We start from the raw sequence: 21,776 nt of genomic DNA, 5'->3' as shown, positions 1-21,776 counted from the left end.
CACATCCATCAACAGTTTCTATGTTCCCTCTTTCAGTCTTAGATAATTTAATATGCTGCAGGGGCATGTCATTTCAATTGGCATTTTCTTTGAATCTGTAGGTCTCTCTTCATACATTGCAGCTCTAAATAAAATATTTCAGTGGACAATTTAAAGCTACATGCTAAAGGATACAAATGGAACTGAGGGCTGGAAACAAAGTCTATGAGAATGGTTATAATGAAGTCATAAAAAATCGATCACCCTGCCCAGTTATCTAATTCTTGATATATTAGGGATTGCATTGGAACGCTCTTGTTTCTCAGATTTTTTTATTTTTATTTTTTGGGGGCTGCGTGGCATGTGGGATCTTCGTTCCCCGACCAGAGATCGAACATGCGCCCTTGTGCTGAAAGCGTGAAGTCTTAACAACTGGACCACCAGGGAAGTCCCTGTTTCTCAGATATTCTGATGTGAAAAATCAGGATGAAGAAAAACTGGAAACTCTCTCCCGACTTGGTTAACTACAGCATTAACATATTGAAAAGACGCATGGTGGGAAGCTTTTGAAAGTTGTCTATGTGTGGGAGGTCTTTCTGACTTTTCTACAGTTTGTTTCTTAAGATTTATCCTTGCTATAATTAAGATATTCTCTAGGAGTTAGAAAAACAGTAAGATGAATCTAGGCTTTGTGAAACTTCCTTGAGCTTTATCATATAGCATTGACAGCTTATTAGTGGAACTAAAGCCTTGCAATTTCAAACAGCTAACACTGTTAATTCAACTCTTTTATTAACCTTTCATTCCTTTCAGTCTCTTCAAACTTCTCTCAAGGATAAACATTTTCAAAGAACAATTAATGTTAAATGTATGCTCGTATATTTATTTTTCATGATGATCATTACCAACGAAGTTGTAAATCTCCATTAAGCCTGCTCTATCAGGAGTGATTTTTTTCTTTTTTCCCCTTTGTTTCTTGCAGATTTCATCTGATTTCATTTTTACTTACTCTAATAATATATAGTTCAAATATGTAATTTTTGTTCTTGTTCTATGCCGGGCACTATGCTGCTGAGCACTTTAAATGCATTTTAAAATCTTCACAAAAATCCTCTGAATAGATATTAATTTTTAAATTTTTATTATTTGCATTATTATTAATATTATTATAGAGTTTATCAGTACTAACATTATGAAATGTTAGTTGAAGAAAATGTTGAAGAAAAAACTGCTTTCACCTTCAATCGTCTTTATTGGTAGATAATACATCACCCCTCAGTATCCGTGGGAGATTGGTCTCCAGGCCCCTTGAGCCGGTGGATACCAAAATCCGCTGATGTTCAAGTCCCTTCCGATAAAGGGACACGGCACAGTCAGGCCCCCGTTTTCACCAATCGATCCGCGGTTGATTGAATGTTTGGGTGCAGAACTCGTGGATACGCAGGACCAACTGTGTATGTGTAACTCGTTCTTAAATTCTATAGTGCTTTTCTATATTGTCTTTTTCTTATCTTAGTTTCCAGGAATTTACTTTTATCTTCTATCTTGATAATCTCCACTTTAGGATTATATCCTCCTACTTTCCACTGAAAATAGAAGTCTTTCAGGTTCTGACCTGTACCTATTTCTGTTAGTGTTCATTTCTACTGGTGTCTTTATACTCCATAATTCAGTTTTTTAAAATCTCCTCAGTGTCTTGGATCCCATGTATAAAAATGAGAGACAATTTTACATGGTCTGATCCTCAATTTCTCTGCTACAGTCTACACCCAAATATGCCATCAGTATCTTGAACTTTTTCTATTCTTATATACAGAAACATTTCTCTTTGTCTTTCTTCTAAACTCTTCTTATCAGATTCACCACCTCTGTTTTAATCAGCTTTTGTGGGTCTTGAGGTTTATACAGTTTTGGGGGAGGGGCTCTTTAAGAGAGAGAATGCAAACTTCTGATTATAAATTAGGCAAATATTCAGAATGAGAAAAGCAATGACAAGACGTTACCAATGTTGAAAAGCTGACAAATATCACAAACACTACAAAAGAAAAACAACATATTATTTTCTGTTACTTTGCCCAGTGTACTTTTATACATTTTCTACTTTTTTTGTCTGTCTACTTTTGGATCACCTAATTATATGCCAAGCAATTTAAAAATATATCCTATAGACAGAGTAGAAAGGTAATTCAGTCTTTCTTCTAACATGGATGATAGAAATTTGTTTTTTATTACGAATTGTTGGGACATATAAAATATGTGAATTCACACATGTACTATTTGCAGTTTTGACAAAAGTTTATACCCTACCTCTATAATAATTCTGATAAATTCTGTTTCATGAGATTCCCATCTAAAAGGAAAACAATATGTGGTGAATCTGTAATACTCTGCGCTGCATTACTGGGCAGTAATAACATTGTTTTCTGATGAGGTGTTAATGAAAATTGGATAAGAGGAAAAGCTTTCCATAACTAGATTCTACCTCCAAACAATTCAAACCTCGCTACTCCTCCACCCAAGACTGGGGACTGGCCTTGTAGGACACAGTCAGAGAATTGTCTCTGACAGTAAACGATTTTGATATTTTCTCTATTCCTGTCCCTCTGTGTCACAGCACCAGGTGAGTTGTCATAGTAGCAAAAGGAGTATCTAGGGCTTAGCTACACTCAAAAAGGGCTGAAAACCATATAACTGGATCTCATTAAACTGAAATTATTTCTTCAATTCAGCTTCCTGTTAGCCAGATTCCCAAAAGGCTCAAAGCTACTCTACAATACCATCCCCAGCATGAAAGTAGGAGTGACTGAGGGAAAGTCAATGAGGAAAAGGATAGCAGTCTTATCTATTGTTGTTCAAATGTCCTCCTTTTGATAATTTTACAAAAACTGATGACATATACACATTGCTAGAGTCACTCCCAGAATCTGGGAAGGGGCCTGTACCAGGGAGGGGCCCTGAAGTTTAAGCTTATGTGGCTTTTTGTAAATCCAGCTCTAGTCCTCAGTCAAGAAGCTTTGGAATAATAATTGTCATTCGTACATAACTGCCATTCCATTGCCAAATGTTGGTGCTCTTTTCTTCAAACCATCACACAAAACTCTATCTTCTCCCTCACGTGATCCACCGTATTTATTGAGCACTTGCTATACACTAGGCTTTGTGTTCGATTCTGGAAATACAATGATGGATAAGGTATGCATGTTGCTTCTCACAGAGCTGGACTCAGTGGCAATTACTCACCTATCTCTAGCTAGAACACCTCAGGTTTGCAGTCAGCTGTCAGCCTTCCTAGGCCCTGTCCCACTGTGACTGATTCTTTAGGCTACATTCCACCCAAGCCTTGGGCCAGATTACCACACCACAACCCAGTTCGTGGGACCTTTGTGACTTTCCCATCACACTGGGCTTTAAGGTCAGATTCCTTATCCTCAGTTACAAGGCCCCTATTACACACCCCTGACTGATTCAGTGGGCTCGTATCATTGTGTTCCCCATCCCATTACCACTGTTCAGCTCATGAGAGCTTCCTTCTGCTGTTTGCCCTTTGCATCCAAATTATCCCTCTTCTGAGTTTTTATTACCTCACCTGCCACCCTGTGCAGAATGTTCCTCACACACAATATAACCACTTCATTCAAAGATGCCCATCATCTGGACAAAATCCTCTCTGAATCAAGTGAGATAGTTTATTTTCATCACTTACATCCTTTGGGGGGGGGGACATTCTATAAATGCCATTTTCTACATAAAATCTAATTTCTAATATTTATTTAGTCGAGCAGGAGCATGATACTATAAATTTGGAATCTTTTTTTTTTTTTAAATGTGTAGTTTTAGGTAATTCTTTTTTTTTTTTTTTTTCCGCGGGCCTCTCACTGTTGTGGCCTCTCCCGTTGCGGAGCACAGGCTCCGGACGCACAGGCTCGGCGGCCATGGCTCACGGGCCCAGCCGCTCCGCGGCATGTGGGATCTTCCCGGACCAGGGCACGAACCCGTGTCCCCTGCATCGGCAGGCAGACTCTCAACCACTGCGCCACCAGGGAAGCCCTAGGTAATTCTTTTAATGTTAGCGTTCAGTTAAGAAATTATTACTTTTCTAAGTAGAATTTTAGAGGAAAAGACTTATAAGTGGTGAAATTTGGTGGTATTCATATGCACAACAATATTTATTGTCTGATTCAGAGTTAGAGCTCATTCAGGTGGTGTTTGGCTGGCTTTGTTAGGCTTGCATCCCAAATTACCTTTGCTTTCCGATCCAGGTGTGGATACGTGAAGTGACCATCAGACAAATGCAGAAGGATACACAAGTTGGCTGCAATACATGGTGACCTATCTAGTGGAAAGATGAAACTTGACAGAGACCTGGAGGTGGGCTCAAACTCCAACTCTGAGATGCATAAAAATCTGGTAAGAGGCACATTTAAACCTTGAGGGGAAATGATGAACTTGAAAATGTACTAGCTGAAAGGTGCAAAAAGCTCAACCCAACCCTCTTTGGAAAGGCAATCTCTGTCCTGGTGGGTTTCATAGAGTAAATCTAGTATCACTACTACAGCCTTGCTAATGACAGTTGGGGCTCACATGGACTGGGCCATAATCAATCACATGCAAATCAAATATTCCAAGTGTATAAACAATCTCTGTGAATTGATGAAATGTGTAGCCCTGAGGATGAGGGGATAACAGGTGTATAGTCGCTGTTTGCTCAGAACTGGTCACATGAAGGAGAAAGCAGTGATGTGTGCAGCTGTATTTATATCCCGTGTTCAATCATGGAAAATGCAGCATTCGATTTCATTGTCCACCGTTGAAAGTAAGTCTTGAATAATTCTTTTGGGAATCTCACAATCCATCTGGACACAGAATTCAATCCTTCACCACTCTGCTTTGTGGGGTTTTAAAATGCAATTCCAGTCAGTAAATGTATTTTGAACTTTGTGAAGTCAAGGTAGTTAAGACACATGTATTTTGTGAGAGTCTCTTGGAAATAGTGGCACCATCCCATCTGAGCAGGCACAATGCCTCTCTTAACAGATGGCTGGGAGAGAAGGCAGCCAAAAGACCATGTATGAACAACAAATGTGCTTGCTAGGGGCGGGAGTCCAAGTGGTGAATGTCGAAATTGTTTTCCATCCTAAGCTTGCAGGCCTGTGGCACAGGGAGTGGGGAGTCAGTTGACTCTTGCCCACTAAAGCAAAATGACCAACAGCTTCCATGACTATAGGAAAAGAGACCAGCAGACTTGGGAGTGGCAAGTGCTCACCCTCCTTGTACCCTTCTGTGGAAGTCTCTTCTGTCTGTTAGTACCGGACTTTATCTTGTGTTCATTTACACAAGCTAAAACGTGAGTGTCACATGTACAGAGACAGTAAATTTGGCATCTCTCGAGATAAAAAGTATTTCCACTAGAGGCATCAAGTACAAAGTTATATTGCTTAAGAAGACAAGATATTATTTATAAGAAGGAAGCTGCCTTTGATGGTTGCTACGTTTCTTATTGTGCTTTAAACAACTTTCCACCAAATAAATGTGGATATGACTAGTTGATGATCTATCTGTGTAGTTCAAGTGCTGTAGGGATGTAGTAAGACATCTCAAGCCTTGCTTGCATACGTCAAGACTTCTGAAGTAAACGAACTGCAGTGTATGGGAATTTTGAGGCTATATTGTTGAGTGATCATTTTTACATTAATGAGAGTTTTTCGGTATAGTCTATGGATGGAACTGAAATTTTAATAGAAACATGATTTTATTGAAATCCAATGTCAATGGGTAAAGAGGGTATGGGGGTGTTTACATACGTATGTTTATAGATGAGGATGTTTTCTATATGCAAATAACTACATATGTACAAATATGAATATGAGAAAGTGTTCATGTTACTGGACTTGGCTATATTAGTTCTTCACACAACTAGATTTAGTCAGTATTCACCTGAAATGGTACCAAAATGTGACAAAGTACAGAGCAATAAGGCGGATAACAGGTTCCATCACAAAATGAGGCCTTTGATCTTTAGACTTTTATTGTGGGACTCTTTAGTTCTTGGAAGTGACTCTACTTTTTAAAATTATTATATATTGACAATGAGTGAAGGTAAGAGGGAAGGAAGACCCATTTGGTGTCATAAAATCTGTGTGTAAGTAAGCTTAATACTACTTCTCAAGCAGTAGATGCCCAACACCCCTCCTCCCGAAGAAGATTTAGGGAATAATCACTTTCAACCTAATCTTTATCAGATGGGCTGCACTCTCTACCGCATTATAACTGGGCCCCACTCGCACTAAATACAAGGTGGATGTAAAGGCCGTTTAAAAATAGCATGTATTGTTATGTTTCAGATAAATCAGAATCTTTATATAAAATAGGGCTGGGTTATTGACTCAAGAATTCTCCCATCTGCTGAATCTACTTAGTACAGCAAACATTTGTTGGTTATTCTGACACTAATGCAGCTTTGTGAAATACATTCCTAGGAATTCTTTCCAGATCTTCTTGTCGAATTTTTAGTTTGAGCCTTTAGGCTGAAAATCAGTCATGCTGACAACCCATGTTATTTAAATTAAAAATAAATAATTTACCAAATAATTTACCAAACCCTAACTTTTATCAAAACCTAAATGTTATTTATTCTGGCTGCATTTCAAATTGTTTTCATCTGTAGTTTAAAAAATGACCTCTCAGTATTGTTGAAATAGCTGAATTCGTTGTTTAATTTCTAAATTAATTGAAATTTTATTCAGTTATAAAATATAGTTAAAGCTTATATAGCTCTGGAACCAAAATCACAGTTTTATGAAAGCAGCATATTTAATTTAAAATGCTGAAAAAATCTATCGAGCTAGCCCAATGAGACATCAATGAGTTTGGATTATTTAATAATTGGGGCCATGTTGCCCTCTACTGACAGTATTGGAGAACTTGCCTTATTTACTCTTTACTCTCATTACCTAGCACAAAACCTGTTAATTTAGGCTTCTGTTTTCAATCCTGGTTGCATATTGGAATCATCTGAGAAGCTTGTAAAACAATCCCCATTCCCACCACCTGATGAAGATTCTGATTTATTCACCTATGGCCTGGCATGAGTCGTTTATATAAGCTCCCCAGGAGATTCAAATATGCATCATGTTAAGAAATGGTAGTTGAGGCACAGAAATAAAGTATTTCCAATAAAAAAAAGTTGTACCCCTGCCCCAGAGCATTTAGCATACCAGTGATCACTAGTCTCTGTCATCTGTTCTGCAGTGCCATTGTCAGAGACACGGTTTCTAGTCCAAAATTTTCCCTGATTAATCATGGGCTAGGTCACCACATGGGCACAGCAGCATGTGAAACATGCATGCAGAAACACACATACATTCACAGTTGCAGGAGCCGCTCTTCCTGAGAACTTCCAACCAAAACACATCTTCATTCCTATAACTAAGAAGGCTTTAAAACTGATGCCAACCTTCATGGGAAGAAAGGCAAACAAAACTGGAAGGATGGGGCTTCCTTGGTGGCGCAGTGGTTGAGAGTCCACCTGCCGATGCAGGGGACACAGGTTCGTGCCCCGGTCTGGGAGAATCCCACGTGCCGCGGAGCGGCTGGGCCCGTGAGCCATGGCCGCTGAGCCTGCGCGTCCGGAGCCTGTGCTCCGCAACGGGAGAGGCCACAACAGTGAGAGGCCCGCATACCGCAAAAAAAAAAAAACCAAAAACAAAAACTGGAAGGATGGCGTTGAAACTGAAAACAGGAATGGGAGCTTTTTTATCACGAGGTAGGGGTGTGTGTGTGTGTGTGTGTGTGTGTGTGTGTCTGTGTGTGTGTCTGTGTCTCTCTGTTTGTGTCTGATTCCTGTCTTCCCCTTTGTAATGTAATTCCAAGAAGAAAGCGGTTTTTGTATGTTTTAGGGCAATGCCTGGCACATAGTGGGCCCTCAATGGACATTCTTTAGTGGATGACAAATAAATAAATGAGTGAGTAGGCTTATGTGTGAGACCGAGAGTTTGATTATGAATAAATGTTCAAGGATACTCAAAAAAGAACAGGTAAACCCAAGCTAGATGAAAGAGGAGACCTATCCAACTAAAAGATTGAAAACTTATATCACTGTAAAAAATGATAGAATGAGAATAATTAAAAAAGCAAATTTATAATTAATTTCTGGTAACCTATGAATTGTGTCAAAACCCAACCATTCCAAGACTGGCCTTAAGGTTATTTAAGAACACATGGCTAGAAACAAAACTAATCTGTCACCTTTGGAGCATTTTAGGGACCCCAACTCGTTATTTTGATACCTTGCAAATAAAGAGAATCAGTCATTTATTTTGCCTTTCCTATGCAAACTATATCACCGGATAACCAAATACAAGTATACTTCTCTAGAAGTATTCCAGTTAAATGAAGAAAGTATATAATTAGAATATCACAGTGAATTAATGTTTTAGGCATTGAGCATCAGTAGCTGCTAACAGGACAAAAGGAGTGACAACCAGACATTAGATGCCTCTGGATGGAAGAACACACTGCCTATGAAGCAGTATTGCTCAAAAAAAAAAAAAAAAGAACCTAAATCTGGCAAAGCTCTAGGTCCAATTACCAATATACTGAAGCCCAAACTTATGAAGCTATATCACAGAGATGCAATCAGCAAAATTCAGAATGGAGGAAATTCTATAGGACAAACAACCTGGTTTCATTAAAAATAAACTGCAGGAAAAGGAAGAGTCGGAAGAGGAATCTGTTGATTAAAATACCTTAAAAGACATTATCAACCAAACACAATGCGGGGACCTTATTTGGAACTTAATTCAAACAAGCAAATTATTAAAAAAATTAATGACATTTATGGGCAATTGGAATTTAAACATTTACTGGATATTCAGTATTAAGAATTTATTAATTTTTAGGTATAATGATGATATTATATGGTCATAAATAGTCCTTTTCTTTTAGAACAAATACTGAAGCATTTGTGAATGAATTAAATGTGTGAAATTTACTTGACAATAATAGGACAAGGGGATGCTGATGGGGGTGCAGACACTTAGGACTGGCTGTGTGTTGATAATTGTGGAAGCTGTGTGGTAGGTACAGGAAGGCGAGTACTATTTTTTTTCACTTTTGTATAGGTTTGAAGTTAAAGTTTTTAAAAGTATCCAATAAAAAAAAAGCTTCCTCACTAAGGTGAGGTAGATTGGGGAGGGGTGTTCTTCACAAACTACTTAGAAATGGAGAACAAGAAAGAAGGTAGAAAGAGAGAAATGTTTTTAGTAGATTATGTTGTGTCCGTGGTAAGCTGTTCATTCTTACTGTTTTTCTCTGCAAGTCCTTTTAAATAATGCAGTACATGCCGTTGAAGCCAGTATGCCAATAGTATTTCCATTTGCCATGAGGAGGAAGGGCCCAGTTACTATCCTTGCTGCGGGATTGGTGGGAAAGAAAAAGAGGAGAGGAAGTTGCATTCATATTGCTTCTCTAGCACATGGAGAATATTTATTCATCCTTTCTAGGACTATTTTTATAGCAATACTAAATATTTAGAAGATGTCTCCACCTAGGGCCCTTTGTTTATGTTTTTCTTTCCTGTGGAAAATAAATTATGCTGCTTTTTTTTTCTTCATCCAGTAACAAACTGTCAGGAAATTGTAAACTGGCTTTGTTCTCACCCATCCCATCAAAATGTCGTTTTGCACTTCAGAGCAGTTGCTAGGTTCACAGAGGGCCGATTGAATGAATGACGGATTTGGAATTTATAAATCAGGCAATATACTCTGGTAGATCCAGCAGAGGGAGCAGTGACCATGGATTTGCAGACCCAAAAGAGGACGAAGCTGCTTCAATCAGATAGATTGTATTTAGACACACTGTTCCTTTAAGAGCCTGACTGTTTCCTCCTCCACCTTTATTTTACGGACCCTGGAGCTCCAGGTTGATAAGTGAGTACACATAGCAGATCCTATTTAGTCCTAACCCCACCGTCATAGAAAGGTTCTTGTAATTTGGAACCAGGGGACATGAAGCCAAGAGTCTCCTTTTATATGATTTTTAAGTTATTATTATTATTTACATCTTTATTGGGGTATAATTGCTTTACAATGTTGCATTAGTTTCTGCTGTACAACAAAGTGAATCAACTATACGTATACATATATGTCCATATCCTCTCACTCTTGCGTCTCCCTCCCACCCTCCCTATCCCACCCCTCTAGGTGGACACAAAGCACAGAGCTGATATCCCTGTGCTAAGCGGCTGCTTCCCACTAGCTATCTATTTTACATTTGGTAGTGGATATATGTCCATGCCACTCTCTCACTTCTTTCCAGCTTACCCTTCCCCCACTGTGTCCTCAAGTCCATCCTCTATGTCTGCATTCCTGCCCTGCCACTAGGTCCATCAGTACCATATTTTTAGATTCCATATATATGTGTTAGCATACGGTATTTGTTTTTCTCTTTCTGACTTACTTCACTCTGTATGACAGACTCTAGGTCCATCCACCTCTTCAGAGCTAGAAATTTCCTTTAAATTCTCTCCCTTTATTTAGTTTTCCCATACTATTTTTCCTTCTCTATTTCCATTTTCTCAAAGCCTGGTCAGTGGTGAGGTAGGAGCCATTATACATTTCTGTGCTGCCCACTTTAGGTTAAGGACAGAGCCTCAGACAGGAAAACGGACTCTGCTGTTTCCAACCAGCTAACCCCTTTACACGCCCCCATGACAAAGCTTGAGGATAGAGCAAAGGCAAAGCTACAGTGGGTGCCTTTTGCGCAAAGCTGCGGGGCAGTTAGCTCTGGTGGACAGGATGAGGCATTAGTGCCTTTTCCACTTGCTGCCTCTGAAGATGAACCAAACCACAGAAAGAAAGGCTTAAGGGACCATGGTAACAGCTGATCTGCTTTGGCCTTGCTGATGACATTCTAAGAACACACCAGCCCAGCTCTACCAAATCTTCATTCTATAAAAAGCAAGGGAGGTGGGCACCAGCTCAGCTTCCCCGGTGAGCGTGAAGGTGGATTAACCCCTCTTGGGCATCAGCTACATCCTCAGTTGGCCATTCTTCCCATAGAACTCGGGAAGAAAATTCTGGACGATGTGTCCCATTAAAAGCATATTGTTGTTATTATTTAGAGCAATGTAAATTAGTCCTCACAGTTTCTTTTGTAGAAAGACTCCCCCCACCCCGCCCACCGCCTTGCATCAGAAACTCTATACTCTAGATTAGCGCATCTCAGACTTCAGTGTACACAGGAATCACTTGGAGAACTTGTGGAGCTGCAGTTCTAGAGGAGAGCCAGAGGTTCTGAAAGGGTCCAACCTGGTTTCTCAAAGTGTGGTCCATGGAGCAGCCCCATTGGTTTCACCTAGGAGTTTGTTAGAAATGCAAAAGTGAAGTCGTGCAACCGTTTTTTTACTCTGTATGTTCAGAGGTCCGTGATACTAGAATGATGATGATGATGATGATGATAATTTTAAATACCACTCATTGAGTACCTATCGCATGCCAGCAACTATATACACATTAACTCTAATGCAAATAGCATTGCCTTTATTTTACATCCAAAAAGTGAAGCTTGAAGAGGATAAGTAACCCGTCCAAAGTCAAGTAGCTGGTGAGTGTCCCCATCCAAGTCTACCAGTTCCAAAGCCTGGGCCCTGTTCGCCACTCCACGCTGCAATAATTGAGATCCCTCATCCCACTACCGACCCCCTACAAGATTCCCTGACTGTTTCTCCAGCCTTACCTATTGCTTGCTTTTTCCACTGATTTTTTTTTTTTTTTATTACACTTGCTGGGTCTGCAGCATCTGCACGTGACCTTGGGCAACACAACTGGTTAAGAACAGTCATTCATTTTGGGGGCAGTTTCTATATACTTGATTCCGCTGGGAGAGATCATTATGTCCTCTTGAGGAGCTTATCAACTGTCTAATCTTTATTATAGAGGAAACAAGTTTCTTTCTCTAATGTTTTACTAAAACATTTAACTTGATTTTCTTCCCACTCTGATTAATTCCCTCTATTTGTATCCTCCTTATAAATGGAAATTCTCATCTTGCAACATCAGATTCAAGACAGTTTTCCTGTAATCCATTTGCTGAGGAGGTGTTTTGATTTTCTTGTAAAAATAGACAGACGTATTGCTTTACTGAGACAAGTGTTTTTGGATGAGCTGCAACATTTTTCCTTAGTCCTTCCCCTGATGCCTACACACATTTATCCAGTAAACATTTTTTGAGACGATACTATATGCCAAACATTGCGCTAGGCTTGAGAATATAGTTTTAGTAAAATATACTTGGTCCTTTTCTTCCAAGGGGCTTTCTTCAATTATGGGATCATGGTAAGCTGGCTTCTATTCTTGTGGGCCTTTTGGTATGACAGCAGGATTGTAATCTCAAGTGTAAATCCTGAAAAAAAATGTAGATTTATGGTTTTGCATGAGTATGGTATAGAAAAATGAGTAGACTGGGAGTTTAGAGACCTGAACTAGACCTCTTTCTCCTTCCCTTCTTTTCCTCCTTCTCTCCTGCTTCCTCCCTCCCTCCATCCCTTCTTTTCTTCTTTCCTCCCTCCCTTCCTTCCTTCCTTCTTCCCTTCCTTCCTTCTTCCCTTCCTTCCTTCAAACAATCCATCCATCCATTCATCCATTCATCTCATTCCTCTGCCCTTCCTTTTCTCCTCCTCTCCTTCTCAATAAAAATGTGCTCAACAATGTGGATACAGCAGGAATCAGGCATAAGAGATCCCTATCTTTGCAGAGCTGAGTCCAGTGGGGGAGACAGACCTTGGACATTTCAGTTGCTCTGAGCTGGATGAAGAAGTATAAGGCACTGTAGGCACAGGTCATAAGCAGGCCTGACTTGTAATCTGGGTCTAAGACACAGAAAACATAAAGTGCTGAAAGTTGTGTTACAAGCCATTCAGTTCCTCTAGTCCTTGTTGCTGTTGTTTTCTTATGACAGGTATGTGTGTGTGTGTGTTTGTGTTTTTGTGATGGAGTTGAATTTGACAGTCCTTTTAATTCTTAAAGTTTTAATATTCTAAACAGGAGCGTTAGCACAAAAATAGATATAGATTTTTCATTATAAAAAATTATAGGTTTTCATTCCTATATAAAAATGCAATTAACATATAGCAAAACAAAGAGAAATATGCATGCTTGTAGTATAGAACTCTTCAGAATAGATGAAAACCCCTGTGAAGCTGGATAATTTCTTTCAAAATCAGAAATGTTTTAATACTACAGTTCTCTAAGTAATCCTGCTTCTCCCCCACCTTCTCCTCAATTTCATGACTGGAATATAATCACCTGTCCTGTGGAGGGTAGCAGTCAAATAACTAACACAATAGAGTTGCATTTCTGAAATTTGAATTACAAATAAAAATTATTCTTATGGATTCCATCCCCAGTGTTAAGTCAATTTTATATATAATAATCTCACATATATATAGACCTACAAAACTAGATATAAACCTTATTAAACAAAATGAAATTTCAAATTATATGTAAACAAAACTACAAAACCAACACTATTCATATTAGTATTCAATTTAATATAGCAGATGGTTTTGTTTTGCTGAAACTGTCTATTTGAAACACAAAATGATGCTGACTGCTGGGTGTGGGTTTTGTGCTGAGCATTCCCTCACTGTTGAGACTCAATCTCCCATCACTTCTGTTCTCTGTTCTACTGTGATACTGTTATTCAGACAGCAAGCACGGATCATTTGGCCTTCACGTAGCATGAATAAAACATAGGGTCTGCTTTTGCTCTTTTCTCCTTAAGACTTAGACCATGGAATCATATACATACACTCAGCTGTAGGCATCAAAATCCAATTGGATTAGACAATCTTGATTAGAGAGTGAACATCCAGATGATTCAGAGTAAATTTTTACTATATTATAAAGGTATTTATAAAATTATACAATTTTAAATTATATATAATATATAATACATATGTGTAAAATTTTAAGCATATAATTATACAGATGCATTATTTTTGTACTATATACATATAACTATGGTATAATATGTGACATATGTGACTGAGATAATTTGGGATTGAGGATCCTTTCATGATCCTTACCAAGAAGTAGGAAATCAGAGCACTTGAGCCTTCCCAGGCAACCTGGAGCATTTCACACAGTTTTTTGCACAATCAGCCACTTCCTCTTCCTCATTTGTTGGGTCACAGAAGTGTTCACTTGGTTTTACATGCAAGTTCCTCTGCTCTTACAGCAAACCCAGTCTTGTCTGGAATGGCTATTCTCCCTAAATCCCATCATAAGCTCCCAACCTCAGAAGCCCTTGATGGCTCCTGGTTGACCTTGTGATACAGTCCAAACTCCTCCATGTTGTACACAACGCCTTCGATATCTATGTTCTTCCCACCTCTCTAGCCTTATGTTTTGTCCTACACCTTTCCCATGCATACTGACATCCCAGTGTTCTAGCGATGGGATGACTGGCAAGGATTTTGTGATTCTCTGTTCTTTTCCCATTGTTTGGAATGTTCTCACTTTTCTTGCCTAGAAAACTCCTAATTAATCTGAAAGATTTAGATTAGTCATCTACTCTACGGTAGGCAGAATAATGCCTCCACAAAGATGTCTATATCCTAATCCCCAGAAACTGTAATTATGCTGTTATAGTTGCCAAACGTGATTTTACAGAGACAATTTACATTACACGCTGTACAATAGGGAGGTTACCCTGGATTATGCAGATGGGCCCCCTGTAATCACCAGAACTTAAAAGCGGAGAACTTTCCCTGACTGGAGGCATAAGAGGGATGCAACAGAAGAGGAAGTTGCAGAGACTCGAAGTGTGAGAGACATCTGATGCCCCATGACTGAAGGCAGGTTACAGGGAAAGCTTGAGAAGAACTGTGAGTAGTTCCTAGGAACAAAGACCAGCCCCTAAATGACAGCCAGCGAGGAAATACTAACCTCAGTCCTACAACCGCAAGAAACTGAATTTGGCCAATTTGAATGAACTGAAAAACCACGTTACCCCCAGAGCCTCCAGAAATGAACACTGCCCTGCTGACCTGTGAGACTGTAAGCTGAGACCCAGCTGAGCCCAGTGGGACTTTTGATCTCTAGAACTATAAGATAATAAATAGATGCTGTTTTAAGATGCTAAATTTGTGGTAATTTTCTATGACAGCAGTAGAAACCTAATACACTTTCTTTCACAAAGTCTTTTCCTGAACCTCCTACAGACACCCCGGGTCTTTGTTGCACACCTCACCTAGATGCTCCTGTGGCTCCCGCCTGTCCCTCAGGGACAGGCCTGTCCCTCATTGTCTCCTCTACTCCTCTTGAAGACAGGAACCTTAATTTTTTTTTTAATATATATATATTTTTTATTTGGTTGCACCAGGTCTTAGCTGCGGCAGGCAGGCTCCTTAGTTGTGGCATGCGAACACTTAGTTGCGGCATGCATGCGGGATCTAGTTCCCTGACCAGGGATTGAACCCAGGCCCTCAGCATTGGGAGCACGGAGTCTTAACCACCGTGCCACCAGGGAGGTCCCAGGAGCCCTATTTTATCACACTTATATCAGTAGCACATATTCAGGGCCTGTACACAGATGGTACTAAATGATTGTTTGGTAAATGAATACATGAAGTAGATGTTCCAGTCATTCAACAGATATTTGTTGTGTATCCACTATGGGCCAGGCATTATCCTAAACTATGGTTACAACAGTGAACACAGATAAATTCCTGATACAAAGAGGGGTTGGTGGAGGCAAACACTAAATGTGAAAATGAGTAAATGAATAATTCCTGACATTCCTGATCATTTCTAGTAAGACTATACAATAAAATAATGGGATAGAGGGCTATAGGGTGTGGGGGGCAAGGCTACCATAGTTAGAGTGGTCAGGGAAGGTTGCTCCAAGGGTGATGTTGAGCCCAGACCTGAATGATGAGGAGGCACCATGCGATGATCTGAGGGAAGAGTGTCCCCAGCAGCTGATGATGAGAGCACCTTGCAGGAGCAGAGCGTTCCAGAGAGAAAGTGCAAGAGATGAGCCGGCAGACTTAGGTGGAGTTCAGAGCCTTGCAGATGATGAGGGAAAAGTTTAGATTATATTCTGATCCAATAGGAAACCTTTGAAGGAGTTTAATTTACATGATGGGACTTACGCTTTTCAACAGTTTCCTTTGACACCAGTGTGAAGAAAAGACTGTGGGGAAAGGTTGGAAGCTAGAAGACCACTTCATCCAAGCAAGAGGTGATGGAGGCTTGGACTAGCACTGTAGCAGTGGGGATGGAGAGAAGGGATCAGAGGGGAGATATGTTTCGCAGGTAGAGGTCACCGGCCTTGCTGATGGATTTGATGTAAGTTTTGAAGGATTGAGAGGAGTGAAAGATGACTCCTAGATTTTTGGCCTAATCAAATTGAAGGAGGTGTGGGGACTGGGGGACTAACCAGACTTGGGAAGGAGTGAAAGAGAATCGAGAATTTTGTACTGTGCATGTTAAATTTAAGATGAAAATCGGTCATCCTAGTGGAATCTCAAAGACAACGGATATATAAGTCCAGAATTCAGGGGAGCCCTCTGAGCTGGAGATATAAACCTGGGATTGATGGCATATCAATGATGTCTATTGGCATCAGACAAGATGATGTCATCTGGGGAGAGTTAGTAGAAAGGGTGAAGGATTAAGGACAGAATTCTGGGATGTTCTAGTGTTTAGATGTGAACAGAGGAAGGGGAGTCAGAAAATAAATTGGAGAAATAGTAAAGTGGAAGGAAAAGGAGAGTGTGGTGTCCTAAAAACCGGCAGGAAAATGTGCTTCACAAAAGAAAGTGCTCAGCCATTTCAAATACTGCCAAGAGGCCCTGAATATGAAGATAAAAAGAACTGGCCACAGAATTTGGCAAGACATGTATTTTGGTCTTAATATGATAGTATTCCTAGCCAGGTCTCTTCACTAGCCTCATTCAATTGATTCAATTCTTCACGAAACTTTAGTTTTTCAAGCATTATGCTAAGTACTGTGGATGGAGGAAGAAAAGGTAACCAAAAACAGGACTTCTTCCCTCAAATAATTTACAATTTAGGTGAAGAGACAGACTTATCAGAAGCTAACAGTTTAATATAAAATATGGCAAGTAAGCAGTTCTGGGAGAACTGGGAAGTCTCTAGGGCGGAAAAAGTATGTCAGTTGACTCTTCAAGAATCGGTAGTATTTCAGCCAGCAGGAGGAAAGAAAGGGATTTTTTTGTTTTTAACTTTTTTTTCAAATTGACAGAATAGAGATAATGTAGGTAAGGCATAAAAGGTTTCTAAACTAGGGTAACGGCTTTGGGAACGGGAAAGGTGAGGAAAGGTGAGAGATAACACTGTCAATAGCCGTATCATATTGTGCTTCAAGATATATATCTTTTTCCATTTGTATCTATCATCCATGAAATATGTAACCCAGGCATCATTTTCCTCATTTTACAGAGAAAGAAATCAAAGCACCAATTACATAATGAAGACAGAATGAAATCGAATGCAATAACTAGATTGAATTGTCCAAGAATTCCAAAGACTTAAATGTCACCACAACACATGCCATCCATTCACAGAATGGAAAGTAGGTGCTTTTGATATGACTATGACTGATAAACCAGTCCAACTGCATCGAACTAGGGCCAAGACACATCCTTAAGTCATAATATTGGGGCAGATGTTTGACCATGGGGTTCTACAGTATCTAATGGATAATACAGAGGACATGTTGACACATAAGAAGCAGAAAGAGGACATTTTTTTGGGGAGCTGAGATGAACAATTTCAAGGAACGTTACGTATCTGTGGTATGTGGAATTACAGAGGCAGTTGCACAGAACAGTTAGCATGGGTGAGGGTGACCCACGGTGGTCTCTCTTAAAGCTCAGGATCATCACTGGGTCCATCATTCCATAAACATTCATAGACTGAGGCCTTAAATCTCCAATGGCCAAGCTGGAAGCAGACACACATCATAGAGGAACTTAAAAATGAAATTTGAGTCCCTTAGATCCCTTGAAGCACCTCTGCAAACATGGTGAATCTCTTAAGTAGAGTATCTTTGTATATGAAGAAAATGGTAATATAGGAGGAGCTGAGAAGCCAGCAGACAAGGAAGCCAGGTTCAGTTGCAGAGTGAGGAAGAAGGCTTTTGTAGCTTACAGACCATGTTTTATAGAACACCAGGGATGAGTGGTCTTACATCAGGAAAGTCAGTTGTCCTTTCAGCAGAAAATTTTTTATGCCTTTATTTGGACTCTTTAAATCTCATGAGACTTCAGGACAAGCACTTGTTCACATGCTTTTTCCGAAAAAGAACAATCAGTACAGGCTTAACATTCAAGGAAGATGGAGACTTTTTTTGAGGTCCTTTTTTATTTAGCTCCCTATCCATGAGAAATCTGATGCTGCATTTGGAAATAACCTATAGAAGTGAAAGAGGAAGGAGCTGAAATTCTTTCACCTGAATAACGTGATTATACAAACTCTAGCTGCCTTTCTCTCCATTTGCTGTTTTAAGGGCTTCCTCTTACACGGCCAGCTTGAATGCTAAGTGAAGGTTAACCCTTGGCATTTTCTTATTGGCATTTACCATAAGTAGGTGTTTTTTCTGTCCATGAGAACTGATTGAGGCTTACGTTCCACCTAATGCAGTAGTAAAAGATTTAATAGAAGTGGAACGTGATTGCTACAGTATATTTTCAGGCACTAAAGTTTGACCAAAATGGAATAAGGGCCAGGTGGCGGTATCTACAAACTGTGTTAATAGCTCCATCAACAGATGTTTAATGTACTTAGAGTTATTCTTCACATCCTACTGTTGCTAATACATTTCCTCCCATACCTCCTCTCAACACAAAAATTTTGAGAGGAAAGGAAACATTAATAACCCCAAAGTGTTTAATTTTAAAGGATATTTAAATCTTAATACTGGTCATAAGGTGACCTGTTTGACTACTGGATGGCTTATTGCAGGCTCCAATAATTTTGTCGCCATCATTAGCAAAAGTTGTTAACCAAGAGAAGGCTTAAAAATGCACAAGTTGTCTCCTTTCTTTACCCTTGGATTGCATTCTCTTTTGAAGATATTTTTCAGGGGATCAAAAATATAGAGGTGCTATACAGTGCTGTTTCAGCCTGGGGTGCAGGTGAGGCTGGCAGCCGCCTTAGTGTGTGTGAGAAGGAAGAGGCCCTCCTTTCTGTCCAGAGTTTTCATTTCTAGTCGGTCCAGTAAGTCAGACAACCAAGGCGGATCAGGCAGTTCTAGAGAGTCAAAGTCAACACGAGGGCATGTTTTGTTTGTTTGTTTAACCATAGTAGGAATAAAGAATGAAGAGGTGACTCCCATCCTGTACAGCACTTTGTTCAATGAACATTTATTTATTTATATGACTGTCCAGCCTCCAGATTGCTAGATACAGAGAACTGGGGCCTGAGGGGATAAGCTGGCATGACAGAAAAGGTGCTGTGAGAGAGAAAGGAAGCAGGCAGGGTAGTTGGGGAGCACAGTGCTTGTGGCCTTTGAAGTGCTCCCCGGAGCATTTCCATATGGATGTGGCAAGGAAGGGGGTGAAAAAATGTGGTACAGTTCCTGAGAGAGCCTTCTTCCTCGCCAGCCATGTGGATGGAGCATTCTGGTCCTATCCCTTGTCCTGGTTTCCCCAGTTCATCTCTGTTGTCTCTTTCCCCATCTTATTGGATTTTCAAGCTTTTCAATTTTTAATATTTTTGTACGGAAAAAGGGGCCCACAAAGAGAAAAGTGCCTCAGGCTCCTGACAGTCATGATGAAGCCAAATGTAAAGTATTCTCAATGTGGGTTAGGTATAATCATTTAGTTAGTAAGTGAACATAAGAAAAGGTTATCACTGGAATTAGATCATCGCTACTGTCCTTTCTAAACTGTAAGAAGTTCTCTGACACTAAATATTGGGTTTTGTTGCTGCTTGAGAGAATGACCACTGACATTTTTGTTTGTAGCCGAGAATAAAGGACAGTTTGAAGTAGAAGCAAAATTGAGTAACATGAATCCTTGGTGCTAATGTGTGTTAAAATTGGAAGAGCTCTGTCTTGTATGAGACCCTGTTTCTATTTAGTAACCCTAACAATTATAATTTAAAATATTCTCAGTGTGGGTTAGATATAATGATTGAGTTAATTAAGAAACAAGTTTGAGAAGAGGAAAGACGTCTTAAAAGAAAACTACAGGATATAGAGTTTTCATAATAACACTCTACTCTACGCAAAATCTCAACTGTTAGCTTTGGGAGGGAGAGGGCTGCTCCCTAGAGAAGAGAGGGATGTGCTGACTTCAGTTGGCCTTTCTAATGAAGAAAGTTGCAGTATAAAAGTAACTAAATAGAGAGGAAAGACAAAGATTTAAAACAAGGTAGTATTTGAAGAGACAACAATAGTAGACTTTGCACAAACTACAGATAATGATTATGGAAACAATAATGTAAAAACAAATGATCAGGATATAAAAAGTAAGAATGTTTTCTAACACTTAACTCATGTAAAGACAGTACTCATAGGTTTTATATTTTCTTTTTTACTTACCTTTTCTTGGCTATAATATCCTTGGATAATACAGGAAAAAAATTTTAAAAGCACCCTAAGTCCTATATCATAGTAAACACTATTTATATCAGGTATATTTCCTTTCAGATATATATATTTAAAAATAAAATTTGGGCCATACTTTATAGTTTTATGTCCTTCTTTTCCCGCAGAATCAAATAGTCTTTAAAAACTTGGTTTTCAGTGGGCCTATAGAATTGTGTTTTTCGGATGAAACTTTTCCCCTGTTGTTAATAAAAATGTCACTATCCATCCTGTGCGTAGTGTCTAGTTAGAAGTAACAGACTCGATCCATAATCCAAATCCATAATCCTGAGTGCGAAAAAAGCAGGAAACAGAACGAGATGTGTAACAGAAAGCCATTTATATGAATAAAAACATTTGCATGCAAAATAATAATTCATACTGTACAAGGACATAGAAGCAAAGGGCTCAGCACAAAAGCTCATTGTGGTACGGCTTTGGCCATATTGACTAAAGGTGAATATATTATATATGCTGTGAATTACAGTTCCAATCCTAGGCATAAGCCTGACAGAAATATGGACATGTGTTCACCAAAAGATGAAACAGAAGGTTCTTAGCAACCCTATTAGCCAGGGCAAAACCAGAACCTACCCAAATGCCCATCAATAATAGAATGGAAATGAACAGTGGTTGAGTCACAAAATGTGATATCATACAGTAGTAAGAATGAACAATCTTCAGTTTACACAAAAACGTGAATGAATCTTAAAAACACAACGTTGAACTAAAGAAGCCAGACACCTACAAGTGCGAATAGTATGGTTCTGTGTATGTAATGTACAAAACCAGCAAAGTTAACCTCTTCTGCCAGAAGTCAGGAAAATGGTCCCGCTGAGCTGATAGCGACTAGAAGCAGGCACAAGAAAGGCTTGTGGGGTGCTAGCAACGTGTGCTTCCCGATCTTGGGACTGACTGCACAGTTGTGTTCAATTGGTGAGAATTCCCCAAGCTGTACACTTAGGATAAGTGGAATGGTCTATTTCTCTATGATATTACAGTACAAAGTGTTTTTTTTTAAGTTACACATTAAGTGTATTAGAATGGTTGCCTATCAAGAAGGAAATGAGAGTGAATGAATGAATTTCAAATGTGTGATTTTCAAGAACTTATTACTGAGCATTACCAAAAAATTTCTTAATTTTATTAATGACTCTTAGAAGTTGAGAGCTTTTGCTTAT

At 39.4% G+C, this 21,776-nt stretch overlaps 1 long non-coding RNA gene across 6 annotated transcripts in view; it reads left to right on the top strand.

The window, feature by feature from the left end:
• LOC117314488 (uncharacterized) overlaps positions 1-21,776 on the top strand; it is a 206,081-nt gene that overhangs the window by 146,534 nt on the left and 37,771 nt on the right. For all 6 annotated transcript variants that reach the window (XR_012324801.1, XR_012324800.1, XR_012324798.1 and 3 more), the window contains exon 3: positions 4,239-4,386. This is a non-coding gene — a long non-coding RNA (uncharacterized lncRNA). The remainder of the gene's footprint in view (positions 1-4,238; positions 4,387-21,776) is intronic.

Source organism: Tursiops truncatus, chromosome 12, assembly GCF_011762595.2.
Source record: "Tursiops truncatus isolate mTurTru1 chromosome 12, mTurTru1.mat.Y, whole genome shotgun sequence".
In the NCBI taxonomy this organism is placed as follows: domain Eukaryota; kingdom Metazoa; phylum Chordata; class Mammalia; order Artiodactyla; family Delphinidae; genus Tursiops; species Tursiops truncatus.
The sequence above is the reverse complement of the archived record's forward strand: the minus strand, read 5'-3'. Positions and strand labels throughout refer to the sequence as shown.